This window comes from Mytilus edulis, chromosome 7 (genome assembly GCF_963676685.1).
Source record: "Mytilus edulis chromosome 7, xbMytEdul2.2, whole genome shotgun sequence".
Taxonomy (NCBI): domain Eukaryota; kingdom Metazoa; phylum Mollusca; class Bivalvia; order Mytilida; family Mytilidae; genus Mytilus; species Mytilus edulis.
In genome coordinates, this window is record NC_092350.1 from 18,501,616 (window position 1) to 18,528,449 (window position 26,834).

The window sequence follows — 26,834 nt, forward strand, 5'->3', positions numbered from 1 at the left end:
TGCCTGTTTGTAGTGATCTTGTAAATATTGAAGTGAGGATATCTGTACATATTTCGATGCTTTGTTTTAGTACTTTGCCTGCGATGGTGTCAGGACCAGTTGCTTTATTCGGGTTTATGTTTTTGATTAGTTTGTAAACACCATCCCTAGATATTTTTATGGGTTCCATTATAGGGTGTTTACTAGGACCTTTGTCTGGAATGTTAGTGTTTGCTTCAGATGTAAAAGCAGACTGAAATTGTTTGTTACGTATATTTGCTTTCTCAGATGGACTTCGAGTGCAGTGTACCTTCACTTCGCAGAGGAGCTATGCCGGTGTTTTCGTTTTTCTGGCTTTTAATGTAGGTGTACAGTTTTTTAGGTGTATTATTGAAGCATGGTTGATCTGGCTCCTTTATTTCAATATCGAAAATCATGTTTTTCTAATGTATCTATTAAAAGGGTGTTTTCTTTCACAAAGGTCAGTCTCCTGTCTCCCAAAGTATGCCTGTCAATAAGTCAATCATTCATATCGGCATTTCTGAGTATTCTTCTTTCACACAAGAAAGTAAAAGTGCATATATTCGAATTAAAGTTTATAATGACTCAGTTAATCGATATCAACATGCAGCTTTCCAGTTTTGAAGTATTGAAGAATTTCTACTAATCCTGATGTTTCCAATAAACACAAGGACGTTTTAAAGTTCAACGTCATGTTATAAAGTTCAATGTTATTTTTTTTTAAGTTATTAGAATAAATTGTGAGATTTTATCTGTAAACGGTCGTGGTACATCCTTGAATTAAGTGATGTACACAGCTCTAGGAAACGGATGTTTTATCTAATATTTAGTTACAGTTACTGGTTAAATTGGTCAAGCAGAAGAAGGTCACGATTAAAAATCATGGACCCAGAGTTGCCTTAAGCGACACGTATAAAGATCAGTAATTTTGTAAACATTTGTGCATGTTTTAAAATAATGTCTACCAAATAACTCCAATTTATTTCCACACATGATCAAAATCAGTTTTAATATTCAACTGTTTCAATTGGACACTTAAAACATTCTCAACAATTATTCGATATGATCAAAATGTTATTCAGTGGTTCACATTGCAGTTTTGAAGAGCAAGGAGGAACAGGCTTCTTAATATTGTAACCTGGAGGGGAGGAAGATGTTAAGCAGAACTGCCTTGAAACTTTTTGAGCGGATATTTATTTTTTTCAATATTTAAGATGGCAGATTTGGGGGGGGGGGAGGGGTTATTTTTACGGCGGGACCTTTTAAAGTATTCTGTATTTTAACATGCAACAGTGATACTTTTAGCTTATTAGAGGAATCTGATTATTCACCATAAGTGCATGTCTAAAACTTGATTCAGATGTCATATCAAAATCTATAGTCAAATTGCCCGTATACTCGTTAACCATTGTTTACGCTTTTAACTTTTCATGTCTTTAAAACTTTAAAAACGGAAAACGTTGACAACCATGTTCGAGTCCGATCTTATGTTTTGACGTTTTATTTGGTACATCTTAAAACCAAATACGAAAATATTCGATATTTCATTGTGTTTCTATAGAGTAAAATTCTTTTTTATAGTCAATTATAAAAACGGTTCAATAAATCTCGCTACCGTTTCGTTTAAATTTTACGTCAAAAAGACAGCAAATTGAGAGAGAAAGTAGCTGTGACCCCGAGGGCCGATGTAGTCGGTGACTAAATGCGTGAAGCTCATCTAGCAACGCGACATTGGATTTATCCCATCTTTGTCATTGCCTTCTGTATGTTTTTTAAGTATCCAGGATATCGTGTTTGCTAATGTCAAAACTACGTGGAATTTTAATGCATTGGTTTTCAATTTCATTCAAAAACTTACATGTGTTGATGTTTTGAACGATACAGCTACAGAAGACAAAATCATCGCAAACAGAAGTGGGCGTTTATAAATCTGAATAAAAATATCTGATAAAATAAAATAAAATATTTCTTGCATTTGGTTTCAGATGCAATGCATGGTTATTATTTTCATAATTTCTGATGTTTGCTATCAAAGATCATCAAAGTATTCATAAGAACAGTTTAAGTTAAAAAAAAAAATCTGTTTTCACATTAAATACCGACTTTAATACATGCATGACTTACATCTTATATGCATTTATAGAACACCAGTTGTATACATACGAGTACAAAGAGGGCGAGTTCCGGTGAGGACGTACCCCCTCATTTTTTTTTTTTATCGATAACAAAATTATTTGTGTTTTATAAAAAAATCATCACAAAAAAAATATGATTCAGTCCTGTTTTTACGGTAGGTCAGAGTGCTACTTTCATCATCATGGACCCTCCCATGTTTTATTTCTCGTTCTCCCTACTAACCTTATATATTGGATCTTATAGTATGTTGTACCAGATGGGACAGATAATTTATCAATTAACAGCACATGTATGCATGTAATTTTTTTGTGGATAACTCCATCAATATTTATCAAGTGTTTAATTGTGTTTTTAAAACAAATCGAAATATTACTAGAAGGTAAAGAAAATCGTTCATTAAACAGGTTACTCAGTATTTTCAACCACATCCCAAATCCTTTTTTTTTTAAAATTCGCCAGTACATGAAGTTTTAACTTTACACCGGTTTTAAAATAAAAATATTCTGTGACATTTTTGAAAAATCTTTCACTTTATTATTTAGAGTATGGTACTTATATTCCACATAGCTGATGTGTACTTATATTCCACATAGGTGATGTGTAATTATATTCCACATAGCTGATGATGTTTAAGGTTTGGTATACCGCGTCAGTTTCTTGCTGTCCAAAATTTTGAACATTAGACTTAAAATGTTCAATGCATTAAATATTACAAATCAAATCAAATCATATCAAACTGGTAAACATGAATATTTATTTGGGGAGGTTCGACCCTCGACGTAGAGTTAGTTAGCCTGTGATAGACTGTGATGCCCTCTGTACTTTACAAAATTCTAACAATATATTTTTTAATGTGGTCCCATGCTGAACTGTTGTAAAGGTCATTTTCTTTCCACAGTTAAAATTTAAACTACGGAGATGTTTTCCAGTTTTACTTGAGAGTATTACTTACTGCACATGGACTTAAGTGTGTAGTGGGTACAAGTGGTGCCTTGGGTTAGCTTGATTTCTAGCGGGACCATCAAATCATTATTAGCTAAGGTACCATCTTCCTTAAATCATTAAATCATTATTAGCTAAGGTACCATCTTCCTTAAATCATTAAATTATTGTTAGCTAAGGTACCATCTTCCTTAAATCATTAAATTATTGTTAACTACTATACTTACAAAATACAATTGCACATGTAAATAATCTACTTATAAACGAACAGAGGTCATTGATTAAAATGATATTGACAAACCAAACACACCTATCGTATGTTTGTGAATCAATTTATAATTGACACTAGGTTTTAAATTTAGATTGAAAACATATTTTTAAACTGACTTTTAAAACTGGTTTCACAATGTTAAATACTGTCCCTAATGTCGATTGTTTCTCTGCTTAACTGTTGGCTTAGCTTAGCCCAAAATAAGCTAATAATAATGCCCGTGTCACACTGTCCCGATTTTTATATACGATGGACACCCGAATGCGAAAATTGTAAGTTCGTACGAAGTTGGTCCCGATCTCGTTTAAAATACCAAAAAGTGACCGAAGCAAGTACGATGAATAACGAAGTCTATAAGATGGTGCAGAAATTATATACGATAGCAAAAGATGGACATACGAAGGTTAACCGAAGACGGGTATTTAAGCTTCGTATCTCAGCCGAAGCCTACACGATGGATTACGAAGGTTACACGATGGATTACGAAGGGTACACGATGGATTACGATGATGGCGCGATGGCCTTACGATGTCTAAAAGATACGAACAGAATTTCGACAATATATCGTTTCTTTACAAGTCTGCCATGCATGGAGGGAAATCGATCTTTTTGTCTAATTCTTATAAAACTTAGTTCATTATCCCCTCGCCTACTACATGTAAGTTGCGTGTAGATACAATTGTTATGGACACTCTAAAACCAAAATGCTCAAAACTTGGTATGGTGTTACTCGTTAAGAATATATTAAGCGCTATTGACTTTAAAGTTCAAAGGTCAACGTCACAGTGGCAGTTCTAATACAAGGCAATATCACCCTTGTGGACACTCTAAATCCAATATGCTTCAAAAGATTTTAACCACATTTGGTATAATGTTCCTCCTTGTAATGACCTGACATTTTTTACGTTCAAGGCCAAAGGTCAAGGTCATGCAGATGGACTTGTTTTTTTCTCCTTGAAATAGCATAATACACAGGAAATTGGTTGCTCATTTTTTTACCTGCTGGTTCTAAAGACAATATTAAAGGTATTTCCAGTTACTGAATGTTTTGGTTGATTTCTAAAAAAATAGTTTATGTATCAAATATGCATATTCAGTTTACCACTTTCTGCATGTGTCATATACAAATATAGTGTCCATATTTGTCCCCAATATGTTAAATACGAGGGGATGCCACGCTCTGCATTGCCTTGTTTGAACTGTAAAATGTGTGCACTAGTCTGAATAATCACCCATAATTATGCCCATGTTTACTGATCTATTTTAAAGGTAAGGTAATGGGTTCGTTGATCCCTTTTATTCAAAAAGAGCTCTTTCCAGGAGAATATCATAATATTATAGACAAAAGGAAGGATGTGGGGAAAGCAACAAATGCGGCAAAATATGACATATAGAAAACAAAATGGTTATGGAGTAAACATTCGTGTGACAACAACATAGAAGATACATAAAAAATCAGAATAATGAAGAAAAAGTTGGTTTCCCTATATACGTGTACCTGCAGTGTTGGTGTACGAGGCGCGTTTATGATTTTCATTATGTTACTTGATATGAAAAATTGACAAAAAATAATATTTTACTTGTAAAAGTAAATCCTGAGCCTGTAATAGCTGCTCTTCTTGTTCCATTTGAATTAATAGAAACAACGCTGTCGCCTTTCTTGTTCTCATAGAATCATATGATATGAGCTCCATGTTTTGTGAACGTCTTTCTTAACTGTCGTACTAGACTGACCAGTGCATATCGCGCATGGCACTTTAAATGTGTTTTAGCGCGAAAATTAACTTACATTTAGCTGGATTTATTGCTGTCGTAGTTCCATCTTGTCGCCGTCGTACTTTTATTCGATGGCAACACGACGGGATTACGAGGTCTTCATGAAGTCGTGTTGCCATCATAAGACCTTCGGGTACCTTCGTGATTCATTCGTGTAGACATCGTAATGTCAAAACTGCCCAATAGAAACGATGGAAACACGAATGCAATACGATGTGCAAAGATGCATTCCCGGTGACATTACGATGGTGAGGATGGTGATACGAACTCAATACGAACCCTCAACATCGGACGCACCTTCGGGGATTTTTTAACATGTTAAAAAATTTAGAACCCTTCCCGAAGTTGCCCCCGAAGGCTAGAAAAAGTGGCCGATGGTTCTATGATGGTTAAAGATGGCACTACGAATAGCCCGATCTGGATACGATCAGTCCCGATTTTGAAAATTTCCATTATCGTATTGCCATCGGCGAAAAAATCGGGACAGTGTGACGCGGGCATAAGCTAACACCGATTTCGTGGTTCAGCTAGCAAGCAAGCTTATCGAAGATACTACCTTTACCGCCAATACCCACGTATATGTGTTGTAAGATAAAAAGTTAACCTGGAAAAGTTCATTGTATTATGCATTGGCAATCTGTGTTAAGAGTTTATCGTGAAAGACATTTTATTTATTCATAAGTAATCAATAGAAATTACTGTAAAGATGTATAGGTCTAATTCAATGTGGGATGGTGCCAGTCAGATTGGAAACTGGTCGTCATAAAATACATCGGAATACATTTCTGGACCTATTATAAATGGAACCACATCTAACATTCTACTATTAAACTGTTTATTCACAGGTTCACATATTCTTTGGAGAATTATTTTTATTTATTTTGACCTTTTCTTAGAAAACGGTGATTTATATGTTTCTATGAACTAACAATATTGTAGTTGGTCCTTGAAATATGTGCCAGGACAGAGATATATTGTGTTGTATGTCTAATGTTGTATTACATGTCTCTGAACGAAACAATCTACATTTAAACTCATCTTGACTTAAATGCGAGATGTGGGTGTCAACTATAGAAAACCGAAGCGTGTTTACATGGCACATTTATCTTTTGCTGATATATTTAATATCATGCTGTTTATTTCCTCAGAAGTTGTGGGGTTCGTGAGCATTAAAAAAAAAACATTTACTATTTTGTCCACGTGTTGGTTTAACTTTTGAAAATCGAAGCTTTGGGCGCGAATTCAGCAATTTTGAAATGAGGTTAAAATGGGGGAACAGCATAAAATATTCACATAATTAATTTCTAATTAATAAAAATCAGAAAAAAGGGGCACAACCCATGGATCCCCCTTTTCTGGATCAGGCAATGAGTGTGTCAATAAATATATACTTTGCTGTTATATTAAGTTTGCTGTTTATTTCTTTATTAGTTAACTTATGGGGTCATATAAACATAAAATACATTTAATATTTTGTCCAAGTGTAGGTGTCAACTTTTGAGATCTTTAGAGAATCGAAGCGTGTTTATTTATACGTATATAGTATGCTCTAAAATATTCTGTTAATTTCCTTATTGTTATGTGGTCTCGTGAGCATGAAAAATAAAAGATTTACTATTTTTTCCACGCAAGATTATTTTATTTGTTTACTTCTCTTATACTAATTGTTGTAGATTTTTCATATGTTGACTACATTGTATATATTGGTTAATTTAGACTATATATTGGTTAATGTAATTTACATGATCCTGATACAAAGTTGGTGATAATTAATAAATATGATAGGTTAATTTATAGTAGATATAATCCGACCGTTAATTACAGAACTGTCCACGAGTTCTCACATGCCATATTTAATGTGTCCCAGTCGCTGATATTTTTTCGAGCGACAACAATTTATATTAATCAAATAAAAGTGTTTTTATCAATTCATTAATAAAATACCTCTCACTGGAATTATAAAATCTTTTAAATTAGACCACTTTAAGCAGATCGATGTAATATATATACACGTACTTACACGTTTTATAGTGCGTTTGGATTCAGATTAGACCTTGGTTTTTTTAACACGTTTCACTTACAAGAACAAGTTGCATCTGGGCTAAAATATGATTAATATAATAGACAGGTTGCATGAGAAAAGGTTGAATAACTTCCTTTTTTATAACATTTACCAGCAAATCAATTACTCTTAAAATTTACATATTCGTTTCTCACATTTAACCATGAACGCATATTTATGCAAGTTATAAATTCTTGAGTCGATATACACGGGAGAAAATGTAAATTAGTAATATTGGACGCAACATTTGAACTTATAATGTTATTTAAGTGTGTAAAATAATGGTGTCATTTCGTCAAATTAGACACAGACTAACCTGCCACTTAAAAATGAATACCATATCCGATTTAGTGCATCTAATACACAGCAATATACGAGACTAAAAAATCGCCTCAAACAGGATGTTATATTTGTTTTAATTTGTGTATATATCTTAATCTTCTCATATTTTTTTAAAGTACATTTGCCTATATGTTCAATACCTGTATTGTCACGAACGCGAATTAGCTAGGTAATAAATACATAACCTAACCTGTTTTTAAAAATACAACAGTAAACATTGCTGGTATTGATTTCTGTTTAGACTATAATACAATTGCCAATAATGCATGGGTTCTCATTTTTCTCATTTGCTCAATTCAAATCATTCTCTTTTTTCTTTTTAATTTAACGAAATCGCATCCAATTTGAGATTAAAAACACATTATAAGTAACCTTGTCAATTTGACTTACCTGCTTATTTTACATGGACATGATAAATTCCATGGTTTGTTCCGGGTGGATAATGGCGATTATAGTTGCACAAATTGAACCCCAAAACGACATTGTAGATCGTTTTCAATCACACAAATCTTCAGTCATCCATGACAGTGTTTATGAAATTTAAAATTCCTTCTCCTGGGTATTTGATATACACTAAAACGTTATTTCAATACAGGTAAATATATCTGAACAGGTAAAGCTAAATATAAACCAGATCATGTGATAGCCATTATTCCATTCTATAAAATCCACCAATAAAACATTATTTCATATTTAAATACAAACTTATTGTCCTATCCAAACATGCTCTGTAATACACTTGTTCGTCACATTCAATAGATTAGCCGGATCGATCGCTCGTCGCGATAGACTTTATTGCTTAGATTTTTACAATACATGCGAGAAACAATTTTCTTCTGATTAATTATTAATCCCTCAGTAATCCGGACACAACAAGGTATTAAAATATTAGCGAAGCAGTCATGTCAACATGCAATGTGAAGAAATGTATTACATCAGTCAGGTGCAAATCATCCTCTTTAGTTGTATAAAGATACGATTTAGTCTGGACCCTTGGGTTTAAGATTGTTCCTGTAGGGGAATGTATTGACTATGTAGAAACAGACTTTCCTTTGATATAACTGTTCATTTATTAAACCACAGTCTCGTTGACCTACCGGCTTGTTTGTTAATTAGTAGTTATCTGGTTATGTCGAGATTAAAAACGATTAGGTGTAAATATATAACGTGAGTGATTTTTCACGTTTGTACATGGTTTTCTTTGTTCTTTATCTTGTTAATACTGGATGCATCTGAAATGCAAGAAAATAACATAGTTACGTTAATTCAAAGTATTCTTCAAATTTAAGACAAAATATGTGATGCAGAAATTTATGCAATGAAATTACATTAAAGAAGTCACATATAAACAGCTATAACCGTCCTTTCCCGATCAAGATACTTTAGTTTTACACGGGGAAACACGACACAAAAGGGACAATTTTTCCTTGTCGATTGTGAAGTTTCCTTTTTGGACAGTGACATACTTTTTGGCACCGTCTTACGGTGTTTTTATACATATGCAAACCCACCCGATATGCCAGCTGTCTCTGTAGAGACGTTTTGGATTTCTATGAACGTAATCTATGTTTTACTTGTAAATCATTTCGTAACAACAAATTAATTATAACCCCTTACTAAATTCTGTCGATAACTATAATTTTGCATAGCACAAGGTGATGTTTTTCTCTGTCTTAAATGAGTCTTCACACTTAATCCATTGGAAGTTAGATGTATACTGATTGCTATTATAGTCTTAGATAAAAAAAAAATGTTATTTGCTTTGAACTTGCTTCCAGTAACTGTAAGTACTCTCAAATCTGAACTTTGTATCTTTTATGTTTTTTAGTGTCAAACGCGGTAAGGAACTTAAGAACGCTGCTCAGTATCGTTAGCTTGAAACAGGAACACAAAGAAGAACACGGCTATGGTAAACTTGGAACAGGAACCTAAGAACGCGACTAGGATTAACTAATGTCTGTTTGTTTTGTTTTGAGAGGTTTAGCTAGCTGTAAAACCAGGTTTGATGTACCGTTAAATGCCTGTACGAAGTCAGGAATATAACAGTTGTTACCTATTCGTTTGATGTATTTGAGCTTTTGATTTTGCCATTTGATTACGGACTTTCCGTTTTGAATTTCCATTTGAGTTCGATATTTTTGTTATTATAATTTTTGGGACAGGAACATAAAAAAAGCAGCTAAGGGCTAACTTTGGACAGGAACATAAAGAACGCTAATAATGTCAACTTGAGACGGGAACATAAAGTACACTGCCTGGGTTAAGTTGGAACAGGAATATAAAGAACACGATTATGTTTAACTTTTGACAGGAACACAAAGAAAGTGGCTATAGTTAACTTGGGGCAGAAACATAAAGAACACTGCTAATGATACCTTGGGACAGGAACATAATGAACGCTGTTAGCGTTAACTTGAGACAGTAATATAAAGAACGCTGCTAATTTTGGACAGGAACACACATAAGGAAAGCGGCTAGGGTTAACTTGGGACATTAACATAAAGAACACTGCTAATGTTAACTTGGGACAGGAACATAATGAACGCTACTGGCGTTAACTTGAGATAGTAACATACAGAACGCTGCTATATTTAACTTGGGGAAACAAAAACATTAAGAACGCAGCTACCGTTTACTTAGGACACAGGAAAATGAAGAACTAAAACACGATCCGTGCATTCTGTGCGATATTTTGTTATATAAGGTTTGATTTACTAGTTACTATACTATATATAAAAATATTAATTTTCGCGAACCATTTAGGTCACGGAAATTCCAAAATATGGCATCAGTAAGGAGAGTTGTGCAAATAATGTGAATACACAGAACCCCCATCCAAATTATCTTTAGCTAAAAGTATTCATCATTTTCTATTTTATATGTACTAACAACATTCCATTTTTCTATAATTTCGATTAAAATATTCCAAAATCTGAGTTAAAAAAAGTCAAATGCCCAAAATAAACATTGTCTGATTGGTTGAAGTACTGTGGCGTCAATGATAAGCATAGCAAGCCTCGATGTAAAGCACACGCTTCACATGAATAAGGAGAGTTTTACAAATAATGTGAATACACAGATCCTCCATCCTATTTATATTTTGCTGAAAATGTTGCAATGTTCATCATTTCTGTTTTGATTCTGCTAACAACATTCCATTTTTTCTTTAATTCCGATTTATATATGTGGAACCCGCAATAAAAATAGATGGCCTCAATGATTTAAACGCAACGCAAAAAATTCCGTTGACCCTGAATTCAACGGATCGATAATAGCATCATCACCATCAACAAAATGTTTACCGTTATCTTTGTGAAATTTCAGTTATATAGTTCTTTAATTAGAGAAATTTTGGTAAGTATTACTTATTAATGTTAAGGTTCTACTGATGTGCTCCTCTAGACCTTTTTGACGGTCCGTTTTATCCCATTTATCTCAATATTATCTCCGATGACAGTAATGTCAACCCGACCTATTCGTGTCAAAAGTGAAAATCGCATCGATTTATTGAACTAATTTCTTCTTAAACTGTGCATGCATTATTTCTGTATTATATGATAACCAATCACATTCACGTTGCATGTTTGCATGAAAATGGTCATGTATTAGTGAATTGTAAGGGCGATGCAACTTGAGGTCAGTGCGCGATCACGTGACATTATTATTTGTAAACAAATTTAAAACATGCTCCCCGTGTAACACGTGTCTGAATTATCCCAGATCACACTTACTGTTTTGTCAGATTCCCATATCCCGCTTACACTATGTACATGAGCAATTTTCATTTTTTTTGTCATTTCCGGGGTCCTGCAGAACCCCATTTCCCGTTTTCACGACAGATCTCATTTCCCGTTTTCATGACACAATAATTTGACTTTCACGTTTCACGCTTGCGAAAAATTGTCAATATTGGTCACGCTTAGACCCAATGAGAACCACACACTAGTCAGTATTTAACTTCACCCAAAAAGATGACTCAACTTCCCTCTATATTTAAAACCTGCATACTAATTTAAATAGCATTTGCTCCCCTTGAACACTATTTGGCCCCTTCCGTGTCATTTCCCTTTAAATTTGCTGAAAAGTCATACTTTAAGTCCATTTACAGTAACGGCTAATATTTGATTTTACCATCTTAATTTCAATTTTCATATTGAACACATTTGACCATTCAATATGAGTTCCCATGTATTTTTGTCATATATGAAGGAGGTTTTAGGTCATGTTTTCCTAAACACCTTATTGCTATTTGTCTGTCTGGATTGTTAAAACCACAAAATCAAATATTGATGAATATGCAAGTTTTCAACAATCCCGGAACATTAACAAATTGTCATTTCCGGGGTCCTGCAGAACCCCATTTCCCGTTTTCACGACAGATCTCATTTCCCGTTTTCATGACACAATAATTTGACTTTCACGTTTCACGCTTGCGAAAAATTGTCAATATTGGTCACGCTTAGACCCAATGAGAACCACACACTAGTCAGTATTTAACTTCACCCAAAAAGATGACTCAACTTCCCTCTATATTTAAAACCTGCATACTAATTTAAATAGCATTTGCTCCCCTTGAACACTATTTGGCCCCTTCCGTGTCATTTCCCTTTAAATTTGCTGAAAAGTCATACTTTAAGTCCATTTACAGTAACGGCTAATATTTGATTTTACCATCTTAATTTCAATTTTCATATTGAACACATTTGACCATTCAATATGAGTTCCCATGTATTTTTGTCATATATATGAAGGAGGTTTTAGGTCATGTTTTCCTAAACACCTTATTGCTATTTGTCTGTCTGGATTGTTAAAACCACAAAATCAAATATTGATGAATATGCAAGTTTTCAACAATCCCGGAACATTAACAAAGATGTGTGTGAGAGGGTGAAAATTACCCTTCTGATGTACTGATATTTTTAGCACCCCAAGTGAGAATCTAACTCAGGACTTTCAGCACTGTAGCCATCGGTCTTAACCACAAGATCACGAACTCACATTTGATGAACTAATTTCTTCTATATTAACTGTACGTGCATAAATTCTGTATTATTTGATAACCAATCACATTCACGTTGCATGTTTGCATGATAATGGGTTCTGTATGAGTGAACTGTAGTGTATTGCAAAATTAATGCAAATTGTGACGTCAGTGCGCCTTCACGTGACATAATTATTTGTAACCAAACCGGCTTCTCATGTAATGTAACGGTTTATTTCGTCCTCTGTGATATTTTATCCTGAGGATAATTTGTCCCGGTAATTTTTTTCCAGGCATGGTATTTCATTTCACAGGTTGATTTTTCCCAGAGGAGTGAAAATCTATCAGATTTCTGTGTTATGCGGATAGTATGTACGGGTATATATTTGCCGTATTATATTTCACAGAACCGTGTGAAAAAGAGTCCCATTAACTACTATGTAAGTTACTCTCAATCAATATATACCTGACTATAATTATAAAATGTTTACAAAGGTAAGCAACTGTCTAGGGCCAGGTAAGGGAGGGGGAAAATTAGTATTAGTACTATTTCGCAGAACGATAAACAGATGCATAGACAGACCAAGGGGGTGGGGGAAATTTAGCTTATGACATATATGTAAGAAATCATTGAAGCTTGATGGGAGTGGGCAACCCTCTGGTCCATCAGAGCCCCCACACCTTTTTGAAAAGTTCTGGATCTGCCACTGAGATTTGCAGGTTTTCTTAGTAAAGATACCTTAAAATATCACAAACTGTGTGCTTTCCAGACCATAGTTTACATTTTTTTTCATATTTTGCCGTGTCAAAATGACCTAAATTTAAAGGACAGTATATAGACCCAAAAATGGTATATCACATTCTACACATCAAGATTTTAGCAGGAAAGACTGCCATTGGAGTTTTTAACCATTGTGACTTTTTAATTTGATCTACTCCACTAATTAAAGTCGTTGAAGTAGAATATTTAATGTAGGTTTGTCCACATTTTGGTATATATTAATACATGTTTAGAAATAATGTTGAGCCTGTTCCTAGATGCCTGTTATAGACTTCAATATTTATTGTTTATTGAAAATAAATGGAATCAATTCTTTCAGAAAAGTTTAATTCTATGGAAATGTATCCCCCCTTTTATAAGTTGAAAAGGCTACATAGAGGTCAATATACAGTCTCCAACAGAAAACCAAAAAAGGAAAAATAAAGTGAATTTTGGAGAATTATTAAATGTACATGCATTTGAAATATTTAAGATATATTGTTTCAATTTTTTTAGTTCTAGGTTCCACATAACTACCATTTTAGAAAACGATTTCAATGCTAAGTCTATTAGTGGGATATTTGATTTTCATTGGTTGTAAATATGGAATCTTATTCAGTGGCAAAGGAAATAGACACTGACAAGTCTTAGATAACATTTTATATAGTTTTGAATTTTTCTTCTTCAGTTGACTAAAATTAGATGGAGGTGTGTTCTAATTTCCAACAGAGGAGCAATCAACCTATATCAATATGTGCATGAAGCAAATTGATAGTTGCTAGATACTGAATGATTATATCCACAATAAAGGTTTAACCTGTGCATATATACTTAAAACAAGATAAAAAAGTCATGTCTTTTTCAGGACTTCTGAATCCAATCATGTAGTATGGAATGTTATTGAGATATGGTTTGGGTGGATGGATGGTCATGAAGGACCTGTAGTACAAAGTATATCACTGGATTTAGCTCTTTGTCTAAGTGTATTATTAAAGTACTTTGCTTTGAGCTCAGTTCATTGTTATGCAATTCATTCTTTGTGAAATTAAGATTTGACAGACAACTCTAATGGACAAGGATTTGTCAAAGTAGTATCATCTCTATGTACAATGTAAGTATTCAGGAGATAAAAGCATTCTATTTTGATTTGAACCATACATTTTATAAAAAAAAGTGGGAACAAATTTACCGGACAATGCTACTCCCACTACTAGCAATATGATGCTAGGTTGTTTTAATACATCTGTATTGCCTGCTGATGACTCGGCCCTGAGTGTAAACGGTCCTTCAATTAGGAGGAAAAAAAATTATAAGGCCTATCCAGTCTAAGGGAGCTACCATTTGATTTTTATGGGGGGAGCTAGGATGAAGTTTGAAAAAAAAAGGCAGGACAGGATTTTGAGTAAAAAAAAAAGGCAGGATGAGTAACTTGGCAAAAAAAAAAAAGGCAGGATGACAATTGTTGTAAAAAAGTCAGGATAAGCTAAGAAAAAAAGAGGCAGGACCGAATAGACTGAAAAATAAAAAGGCAGGACAGAGATTACAACTAAAAAAAAGGCAGGACAAAATTTTTCATCCTAGCCCCCCCCCCCCCCCCCCCCCCATAAAAATCAAATGGTAGCTCCCTAATCGATTTCTAAAACTATACTTCATTGCACATGTTCAACATTTTTATACAACCACAAAAAATTTGGGGTCGTAAATTGGTATCCTGTCCGAAAGATGGTTTCTGGATAATAACTTTATTATAAGTCAACAGAAATCAACAAAATTATAACACAACGTTTATAACCACAAAAGGAAGCTTGGGATTGATTTTGGGGGTTATGGTCCCTAAGGTTTAGGAATAAGGGGTACAAAGGTGCCCAAAACAAGCTTTAATCTAGTGTCGGTTTAAAAAGTTGTGTATAAGTATTTCAATTGTTCTGAAATTGTACCACAATGTTTAATACCATAAGTAGAAGGTTCGGATATATTGTGTGGGTTATGGGACAAACAGTCTAATAATTACGGACCAAAAACAAACATTTTTGTAAATTCAAGACCCTTAATTGGAGTTTGTCCAGAATGGTTCTTGAATTACCTAATACCAATGCTTTATGAAATCTTCTTTGAAAATTGGAGTTATCTTTCTTTGTTCAGTCAACTTAAATCAATTATACAATATACAATGCAATATTCACTTTATTACCAACTGATAAATTAAAGCAGTCATTAATAACCATTCAGTGATTGCAAGCACTTTCTAGGGTATGCCCTTTTACAAATGGAAAAATTATACATTTTTTTAGTTTCTGATCTCTTAACTGAAGTTTGTCTCCTCTAAATGTTTCTCAATTCAGAAATTAAAAAGAAAATTTCTTTAGATATTTTTGTTTGAAAGGATTAATATTCACCAGCATAGTGAATTGCTCCTAACACAAAAGCAAAACAAATATTTAAGTTCATTAGACCACATTCATTCTGTGTCAGAAACCTAAGCTGTGTCATCTATTTAATCACAATTCAAACTCAGAGCTGTTTCCAGCTTGAATGTTGTGTCAATACTAGCCCCAACTGTTCAGGCTTCGACCTCTGCAGTCGTATAAAGCTGGGCTCTGCGGAGCATCTGGTCCATTCATTTGTTTATTTTTCAATTTGTGTGAATTAACATAGTTACAGTAAATGCTAATTACTGCACTTTCATACCACAACAAATATTGTATTGGTACATGTATCACTCAAATGTGTATCCATATAACAAAAAAAATGAAAAGGAATAATTTTGCATTACCTTTTGAATACTATGACTTTTTAGATATGTAGACATATTAAGACTCATTAGTAGATGTTGATAATATTGGCTTAAAATGCTTGAAATTCTATCAGATTACTTTTGGAGCAGTTATGAGTTTTGAAATTAGAAAGATCATATCATATGCAACAAGTGTAGTAAGTTTCAAGTTGATTGGAATTCAGCTTCATCAAAAACTACTTTGACCAAAAACTTTAACCTGAAACTCCCACTTCCATTTTCTATGTTCAATGGACCGTGAAATTGGGGTCAAAAGTCTAATTTGGCTTTAAAATTAGAAAGATCATATCATAATGAACATGTGTACTAAGTTTCGAGTTGATTGGACTTCAGCTTCATCAAAAACTACCTTGACCAAAAACTTTAACCTAAAGCGGGACAAACGAACGAACGGACCCACAGACCAGAAAACATAATGCCTATCTACTATTGTAGGTGGGGGCATAAAAAATTTAATAAATAACACTCATAATGCTCAGATTGGTTGTCATCGTGCAACATAGTTAATAACACCATATAGAAAAAACATAGAACTCATTTTGTCATAAGACACTGTCAAACATCCATACATACTATCCACACTCATCTGTGTCCACACTTGTATGTGTTTAATAAAAAATATAAATCTCGTCGCCTTGTATTCTGCTATTATTTTGATTGGATAGTAAAGATTTTAAAAAGTCCTTAGCGGTCGTGTTTAGACAATCGGTCTATTTCATTAAAGATCGTGATTAAAAAAACTATGAGTTAAGCCTTTTATATTAATTGGAGAGTACAACAATATACAATGACTTTACATTAATAGAAAATACATATTTTATTTGTACTCTCAAGTTAAAAACGGAGCAAACTTTGATTTTTCCTGTTTCTATAGTTGGTACAAATACATTTAACGTTTTCCAACAATGCACGGATATTGTTTTTGCCTTTAGAATATGAATTACTAGTATATAATATATATGTTCAGAACTCCAACGTTGCAAGATACCATTAGAATCGATTACTGTTGTAGCGGCGCTGATCTTAAAAGTACAGTGTTTTATTGTCTGTTTTTGGTGATATCAATATTCATTACAGCGTCCGTCGTCACTATCTATTGTTATCACATTCTATACAAAGCTATAATGGTATGTTATGTATGATAAAACGGATAGACATAACATTGTTTCGATGGAAAGTGACAAAAAGTCCTGGGCATACTAAGTATCATATTGTATTAACCATTTGTCATTATGATTTAGCCAATCAAACGGAAATCACCAAGTCGTACCTTATCGGTTGACAATTGAGTACTTTAGGCGTATTTTATATGTCAATTACAAGTAACATGTTATTTTTGTTTGTCATTCAATCGCAAACAAAGTCTACGCCACTGCGATTAGCCACAATCAATCAATCAATCAATCAATCAATCAATCAATCAATCAATCAATCAATCAATCAATCAATCAATCAATCAATCAATCAATCAATCAACAAATCAATCAATCAATCTACAAATCAATCAACAAATCACAATCAATCAATCAATCAAATTATCAATCAACCAATCAATCATAATTTAAAACAAATTCTAATTTCCTCGGGTTTATTTTGTCCAAAATACACCCATTCAAGGCGTGTTATTGTGAGTTTCTGTTTTTTTTAAACTTTAACCTAAATGGCCCAAGATTATTTAGATTTAATTTTAATTAGATAGTCAATTTTTAATAACCCCGTATCACCTAATCAGAAGCCGCACTAGATAACAAAATACTTCGTTGATTTATTACTACAGGTTCAAAGATTTCCAAAAGAATAACTTACATATTTCAATTTTCTCAATTCTTTCTTATGAAATATATAATGATTAATGAAATAGTTTGACATTGGTTCAAAGTAACCATATATTTCCTTCTAAAATGGAACTAAAACAGCGTTTTACAATTTCCCTATGATTGAGATCGCTGAAAGCATCATACAACTTATCTGTCCCATCAAGTAAAAGCTTTTCAAACTTCCAAGATGATATATTTTTTCAAAATTCCGATTTATACATCATAAGGTTTTTCTCCTAAATAATATCATCATTTTGATATATATAAAAAAGAAAGAGTAGTCAAAGTAAAGACGAAAGCACTGCCATGAGAATTTCTGTAAATTGTTATATTACATGTTTATTTTGCCTTGTCGTGCTTTTATGAATATTTATGCTTAGTCTTAATACTTAAATATGTCTCACTTGCTGTTCTTTAACTCGTAGTCTTTAATTAGAAAATGATTGATCAAAATATAGCTAATGTCCTCATACTGTAACGTGTGTGTAAATAAATATATGATACACATTGAGGGCGTTAGCCCGATTGGATGTACTAGGTATCTAATTTACACCTAGGTATTATTGCAAATGCAGAATGATAGTTTTCAATAAAAAAAAATTATCCAGCAAATTGACCATATGTTACAGAAAAGCATGATAAATGCAGGGTATCTAATTTCATTTAACGACTATCTTTTTGTTGTAAATATAAATTCAACAGGTGATATTGACATTATATGACTGCAAAAAATTGTTGATGACCAATTTGAGGTTTCTCAGCAACTGAGCACTGACCATTTATGTTAGTTTTGATATATAAAGAATGCACTGGTAAAGAACATGCCTGACTTATACTTTTGATTGAAGATTTTTACACTAAATAATATGATTGTAGAAGACAATAAAAATCGGAGAATGATTTTTGACAATAAACTTTATCCCCATTTGATCTAGATGAAAACATTAATTGAAGCTAATGGGTCGTGAAATACAAAGATCGTCATCTTATAGCCTAAGGGCATATATACATGTTAAAGACAGTCGTGCAATATCAGTTAGATGTTTCAAATATAGGTGCATATAATTTAGATTTATTGATCTCACAGTGTACAAGCGGACAGTGACACAAAACGGAAGTTGCTGATCTGTCCGACGGCGATCGGCTCGTTGTTTTTCAAAAAAATATAGAATATCAACACAAAGTGTCCCATAATGGATTGTTCAGCAGCTCAAGGTAAGTGAATAACTACAATGATGTATTTTTGACCATTTAAAGCTTATTTTATGCTTTTAGCATCAACCGTCTTTTTAAAATAACTCCTGATCATGAAGAGGGGTCAAAATTTTGCGATTTTTCGAGTCATAAATCTTAACAAAACTCCGAAAATTCAAACATTTTCAAGATTTTTAATCGATACATAGTTGAATAATCATATTCCGCATACACACACAAAAGTTTGGTTCATTTTTTTTTATTATATTGTCACAATTGAATCTTTTCTATTCAAAGTGTACTGTCCGCCTCGTTGCCACCGTATGTTTTCATACTGTCCGATTCGTTGGTCATATTCATGATCGATATCTTAAGCAAAAGTAAGATTGAAACATGCAATTTATCCATATAGATTATATATTCAGCTTGGATCTCGTGTCAATTAAAGGGGGACATTGGTCACTCTTCCAGAACCTTTACTCATGTCTGCTGCTCGTATTCATCGTTTGCGGACCTTGTTGTTAGATTCTCTACCGATATAATATTCTAATAAATGCATGGTGAATTCAGTACACATGTTCCCTATGACATGATCTTTCTAATTTAATGCAAAATTAGAGTTTTGATCCAATTTTACGGCCTAATGAACATAGAAAACGATAGTGCGAGTGGGGCATCCGTGTACTATGGTCACATTCTTGTTTAAAAGTTATTTTAAAACAACAGTAGATGATAGTGAGTGATGCAGCGCACTTAAGAACATCAATTAAATAATGTTTTGCTTATATTTTCAGATATACATGATGAGTACTAGTAATCCTTATAGTTGTACAACATGCTTGTTTTCGTGCAAAATATTTTCCGAAATAATAGACCACAATATAATTCGCTATCCGGAACAAACACTTAAAATAAAGGTTTATATTCAAAATAAATGCATTCTTCAGACGAAAAACTTTTGTGTTATACCAAACCAACTACAAAAGGATGGTTATTACATACATAGTGACAATTATAAGGAAACTCTTAATATAGGAAAAACATGTGATCTTTTGGAAACAGCAAGCACTCTTTTTGAAATTGAAAATGATAACTCGCATGAAATTGGAAGCCCAGTTGCAAAAAGACAAAAAATCTCCACATCAACACCCCGCAAATCTGATATTTCTCATGACCTCAAGGAACAGACAGACGAGGAAATGTATTTTTTGCCCCATATTTTCCATATTTGTTAATTTCACTGATATTCGTGTTTTTTAAACTTACAAAAATATAATTCAGGAGCGGATCCAGAAATTGTTAAGAGAGAATTCATACCCAGATGAAAGATTAAAAAAAAAGTAACTAGGGTTCCCAACCCCGGACCCCCGACCGCCTGGATCCGCAACTGCCTAAGCGATTACAAATACATGTATTAAGTAACGTGAATGTATTCATATTAATTTATTTAATCGATGATTTGTACATATAAGAATTGAATAATAACTCATACAGAATAAATGCAAGTTATGATAAAAAATTTAACAAGAAAGGCTTCACCGCATACTTCATGTTAAATGTGTGTATATAAGTATTCTTACCTCTACTAAGGCAATAGGAAAACAAACTCATGGACCATTCAAGTACACCGTAACTTTTCAATTGATTCTTTTTGACTTGAATTCCAAGCCATGAGATTTGTTTGATTATTGGTGAAATAAGACGCAAACTGGGTGTAAAAAACTATTGTTTTGATTTTCTGTGTCAAACGTTTATAAATATAAAAAAGAAGATTTGGTGTAATTGCCAATGAGACAACTCTAAACAAGAGAACAAATTAAATGACACAGAAATGAACAACTATAGGTCACCGTACGGCCTTCAACAATGAGCAAAGCCCATACCGCATAGTCAGCTATAAAAGGCCTAGAAATAACTTTTGTTGCATGGTTGTATTTTTCATGAAAAGTTATTACCCCTATTTATGTTTTTAAGTGATAAAAATAACAATGTTCCACATGAATGTATGAATAAATATACCATAAAAATCACCTACGTGCCCCATTTTCCTAAAACAAACTAGAGAAACGTATATTAAATTTTCATGTGCATGCATTAACAATGCTTTTTATATGTAATAATCAGTAACATTTTATAAATGTTGATATTTCCTAGGAAATCGGTCATGAATGTGGATAAATTGCATGTTTCAATCTTACTTTTGCTTAAGATATCGATCATGAATATGACCAACGAATCGGACAGTATGAAAACATACGGTGGCAACGAGGCGGACAGTACACTTTGAATAGAAAAGATTCAATTGTGACAATATAATAAAAAAAAATGAACCAAACTTTTGTGTGTGTATGCGGAATATGATTATTCAACTATGTATCGATTAAAAATCTTGAAAATGTTTGAATTTTCGGAGTTTTGTTAAGATTTATGACTCGAAAAATCGCAAAATTTTGACCCCTCTTCATGATCAGGAGTTATTTTAAAAAGACGGTTGATGCTAAAAGCATAAAATAAGCTTTAAATGGTCAAAAATACATCATTGTAGTTATTCACTTACCTTGAGCTGCTGAACAATCCATTATGGGACACTTTGTGTTGATATTCTATATTTTTTTGAAAAACAACGAGCCGATCGCCGTCGGACAGATCAGCAACTTCCGTTTTGTGTCACTGTCCGCTTGTACACTGTGGATCTACTCCAATCCGAATAGAGCACATGTTAAATGTTGTTTCTAGTGAAATTGTATTGCCTAAATGAAAAGACTGACGTATCTAGCAATACAAAACAAGAAAAAAAAACCATGTATAAACAACACGACATACAAATACATACTATGTATTTATATAAAATGTTCTTTAAGGCAAACATATCTTTATGAGAAATATGACAAACAGATGATTTTCAATTTTGAGAATGAGTGGTGAAAAACATGAAATAAATCTTGCAATATCAGCACAAATGTAGTAAATCTGATTCCTTACGGATTGAGATATTAGCGTTTATAGTCCTGTTCAAAGCGTATGATACCATTATCAGACTAGTTATACCGATAGAAGCGACAAATTCATAAAACCTAGTTTTGTTTGTTGGTTTGTTAATCGTTGGTGTTTAATACCAATGACTATAAAATAATCATGGCGCACTGTATTTATAGGTGAAGAAGGATTAGCAATTTAAAAGATCACGTCCTGCCACGAGTGAGGTTTAAAATTACAACCTCAAGATTTGACAGGCTACTGGATACTGTTACTATGACTCCAATCAAGTTAACTTTATGATTTTACAAACGACCTATATGGATACTGGCAAATAAATTTAGCATTGGAATATTTACAAAATCGAAATACACGCTTCAGTATAATTTCTATATACGACAACATCACACTATATAATCCTCCATTTGTTAATATTGACACCTTGACATAACATTTCTATATTTTTCTGTTTTAATTCAGGAAACATCTTTATCAAAATAGCATCTTGTCAATAATCATAAGGATAGTCATCCATATTTAGGGATTGTAATTACTGTAAACATTAACTGTCTGCTATTTGTCAATTATTTTGCTAGATCTGAAGTATATATTTGTTTAATCTGGTCAGCTATTTTATCAAATTGGTATCTTATATCGAATCAATTGACTTTGCCAAAAAGCGCGTGTCCTTGGTTATATTTTATATGTTTGCAAATGATAACTGAGTAACTGATAGTACAGCATTTAATTATCAGTCAGAGAGAGAACAAAGTTATTATCAAAGGTTATATTATATATCTTGCCATAGAAAAACTGGCGACGATCAAATCAAATTATAGGCTTTGATTATCATCCCTACTGGCGTAAACTTGATCATATTTACTATAAAAGTCGACGTGGGACTCGCGTTGTTTTTGTAATGCCACTTTTTCCGGTTTTGAATAAGCATGTGTCACTATGTTTAAGTGCGCAAGTCACTTGTTACTGGAATATTTGTTAGCGAGTGCGTTTTAGAAGAAAACTTTGAGAACTTATTGAACAACTAACTCGGTGTAAGATTAATAGAACAACTGCATCAGTGTAAGACCAACAGAACAACTAAGTCAGTGTAAGACCAACAGAACAAGTAGATCAATGTAAGACCAACAGAACAACTAACTCAGTGTAAGACCAACAGAACAACTAACTCAGTGTAAGACCAACACAACAACTAACTCAGTGTAAGACCAACAGAACAACTAACTCAGTGTAAGACCAACAGAACAACTAACTCAGAGTGAGACAAACAGAACAACTAAATCAGTGTTCTATGTAAGACCAACAGAACAACTAACTCAGTGTAAGACCAACAGAACAACTAACTCAGTGTAAGACCAACAGAACAACTAACTCAGAGTGAGACAAACAGAACAACTAAATCAGTGTTCTATGTAAGACCAACAGAACAACTAACTCAGTGTAAGACCAATAAAACAACTGCACCAGTGTAAGACCAACAGAACAACTAACTCAGTGTAAGACCAACAGAACAACTAAATCAGTGTTCTATGTAAGACCAACAGAACAACTAACTCAGTGTAAGACCAATAAAACAACTGCACCAGTGTAAGACCAACAGACCAACTAACTCAGTGTAAGACCAACAGAACAACTAACTCAGTGTAAGACCAACAGAAGAACTAAATCAGTGTTCAATGTAAGACCAACAGAACAACTAAATCAGTGTAAGATCAATCGAACAACTGCACCAGTGTAAGACCAACAGAACAACTAACTCAGTGTAAGACCAACAGAACAACTAACTCAGTGTAAGACCAACAGAACAAGTAGATCAGTGTTCAATGTAAGATCAACAGAACAACTAACTCAGTTTAAGACCAATAAAACAACTGCACCAGTGTAAGACCAACAGAACAACTAACTCAGTGTAAGACCAATAGAACAACTGCACCAGTGTAAGACCAACAGAACAACTAACTCAGTGTAAGACCAACAGAACAAGTAGATCAGTGTTCAATGTAAGATCAACAGAACAACTAACTCAGTGTAAGACCAATAAAACAACTGCACCAGTGTAAGACCAGTAGAACAACTAAATCAGTGTTCAATGTAAGACCAACAGAACAACTAACTCAGTGTAAGACCAACAGAACAACTAACTCAGTGTAAGAAGTCCGCGGAAAAGAACAACTAAATCAGTGTATTAACAACAATTAATCTTTATAAAACCAACAAAACAATACGTTTTTGTAAGGCATACAGACAGCTTAATCAGTATAAGGCAAACATACAAAAGCTGTGCTTATAAAACAATCAACGCAGTAAAACCAATAGGACGACAGATGCAGTGTAAAGCAAACAGGGCATTTAATGCAGTGTATTGTAAGCAAGGAAATTAACTCAGCAATAGACCAGATAATCAACTGACGAATTGTAAGGCACATAGAAACACAAAAGAAAGGTAAATTCAACAGAACAACTACCGAAGAGTGAAACACATAGAAAAAAAAACATTGTAGCCCCCAGAACAACTGACGAAGTGTGAGACATATATAAAACACAAAAGAAGAGTAAATCCGACAGAACAACCTACAAAGTGTTAGGAACATAGAAATAATAAAATACAAGTGTAAGGCAAATACAAATAATAAAATACAGCGTAAAACAGACAGAAAATCTAACAAAGAGTAAGACTTATAGAAAAACAAAAACAGTGTAAAGTCAACAGAACATCCAACAAAGTGTAAGGCATATAGACAAACAAATGCAGTGTAAAGTCAACAGAACAACAAACAAAGTGTAAGGCACATAGAAAAACAAAACAGTGTAAAGTCAACAGAACATCCAACAAAGTGTAAGGCACATAGAAAAACAAAACAGTGTAAAGTCAACAGAACAACCAACAAAGTGTAAGGCACATAAAAAAACAAATACAGTGTAAAGTCAACAGAACAACAAACAAAGTGTAAGACACATAGAAAAACAAAACAGTGTAAAGTCAACAGAACAACCAACAAAGTGTAAGGCACATAGAAAAACAAAACAGTGTAAAGTCAACAGAACAACCAACAAAGTGTAAGGCACATAAAAAAACAAATACGGTGTAAAGTCAACAGAACAACAAACAAAGTGTAAGACACATAGAAAAACAAAACAGTGTAAAGTCAACAGAACAACCAACAAAGTGTAAGACACATAGAAAAACAAAACAGTGTAAAGTCAACAGAACAACCAACAAAGTGTAAGACACATAGAAAAACAAAACAGTGTAAAGTCAACAGAACAACCAACAAAATGTAAGGCACATAGAAAAACAAAACAGTGTAAAGTCAACAGAACAACCAACAAAGTGTAAGGCACATAGAAAAACAAAATCAGTGTAAAGGCAACAGAACATCCAACAAAGTGTAAGGCACATAGAAAACCAAAACAGTGTAAAGTCAACAGAACATCCAACAAAGTGTAAGGCACATAGTAAACCAAAACAGTGTAAAGTCAACAGAACAACCAACAAAGTGTAAGGCACATAGAAAAACAAAACAGTGTAAATCTAACAGAACAACCAACAAAGTGTAAGGCACATAGAAAAACAAAACAGTGTAAAGTCAACAGAACAACCAACAAAATGTAAGGCACATAAAAAAACAAAACAGTGTAAAGTCAACAGAACATCCAACAAAGTGTAAGGCACATAGTAAAACAAAACAGTGTAAAGTCAACAGAACAACCAACAAAGTGTAAGGCACATAGAAAAACAAAACAGTGTAAAGTCAACAGAACAACCAACAAAATGTAAGGCACATAGAAAAACAAAACAGTGTAAAGTCAACAGAACAACCAACAAAGTGTAAGGCACATAGAAAACCAAAATCAGTGTAAAGTCAACAGAACAACCAACAAAGTGTAAGGCACATAGAAAACCAAAACAGTGTAAAGTCAACAAAACAACCAACAAAATGTAAGGCACATAGAAAAACAAAACAGTGTAAAGTCAACAGAAAAACCAACAAAGTGTAAGGCACATAGAAAAACAAAACAGTGTAAAGTCAACAGAACAACCAACAAAGTGTAACGCATATAGAAAAACAAACCAGTGTAAAGTCAACAGAGCAACCAACAAAGTGTAAGGAACATAGAAAAACAAAACAGTGTAAAGTCAACAGAACAACCAACAAAGTGTAAGGCACATAGAAAAACAAAACAGTGTAAAGTCAACAGAACAACCAACAAAGTGTAAGGCACATAGAAAAACAAAACAGTGTAAAGTCAACAGAACAACCAACAAAGTGTAAGACACATAGAAAAACAAAACAGTGTAAAGTCAACAGAACAACCAACAAAGTGTAACGCATATAGAAAAGCAAACCAGTGTTAAGTCAACAGAGTTACCAACAAAGTGTAAGGCACATAGAAAAACAAAACAGTGTAAAGTCAACAGAACAACCAACAAAGTGTAAGGCACATAGAAAAACAAAACAGTGTAAAGTCAACAGAACAACCAACAAAGTGTAAGGCACATAGAAAAACAAAACAGTGTAAAGTCAACAGAACAACCAACAAAGTGTAAGACACATAGAAAAACAAATTCAGTGTAAAGTCAACAGAACAACCAACAAAGTGTAAGGCACATAGAAAAACAAAACAGTGTAAAGTCAACAGAACAACCAACAAAGTGTAAGGCATATAGAAAAACAAAACAGTGTAAAGCTAACAGAACAACCAACAAAGTGTAAGACACATAGAAAAACAAAACAGTGTGAAGTCAACAAAACAACCAACAAAA

The 26,834-nt window shown here is 33.3% G+C and overlaps 1 protein-coding gene and 1 long non-coding RNA gene across 5 annotated transcripts in view; one reads left to right on the forward strand and one right to left on the reverse strand.

The window, feature by feature from the left end:
* The window catches only part of LOC139480921 (putative ammonium transporter 1), a 130,946-nt gene that overhangs the window by 46,234 nt on the left and 57,878 nt on the right, over nt 1–26,834 (reverse strand). For all 4 annotated transcript variants that reach the window (XM_071263880.1, XM_071263879.1, XM_071263878.1 and 1 more), the window contains one exon: nt 7,920–8,761. The gene's annotated coding sequence lies outside the window, so the exon portion shown is untranslated. The remainder of the gene's footprint in view (nt 1–7,919; nt 8,762–26,834) is intronic.
* Nucleotides 18,969–20,594, forward strand: LOC139480910 (uncharacterized). Its single transcript, XR_011654538.1, has 2 exons — nt 18,969–19,096; nt 19,870–20,594. It is a non-coding gene; the product is annotated as an uncharacterized lncRNA (long non-coding RNA).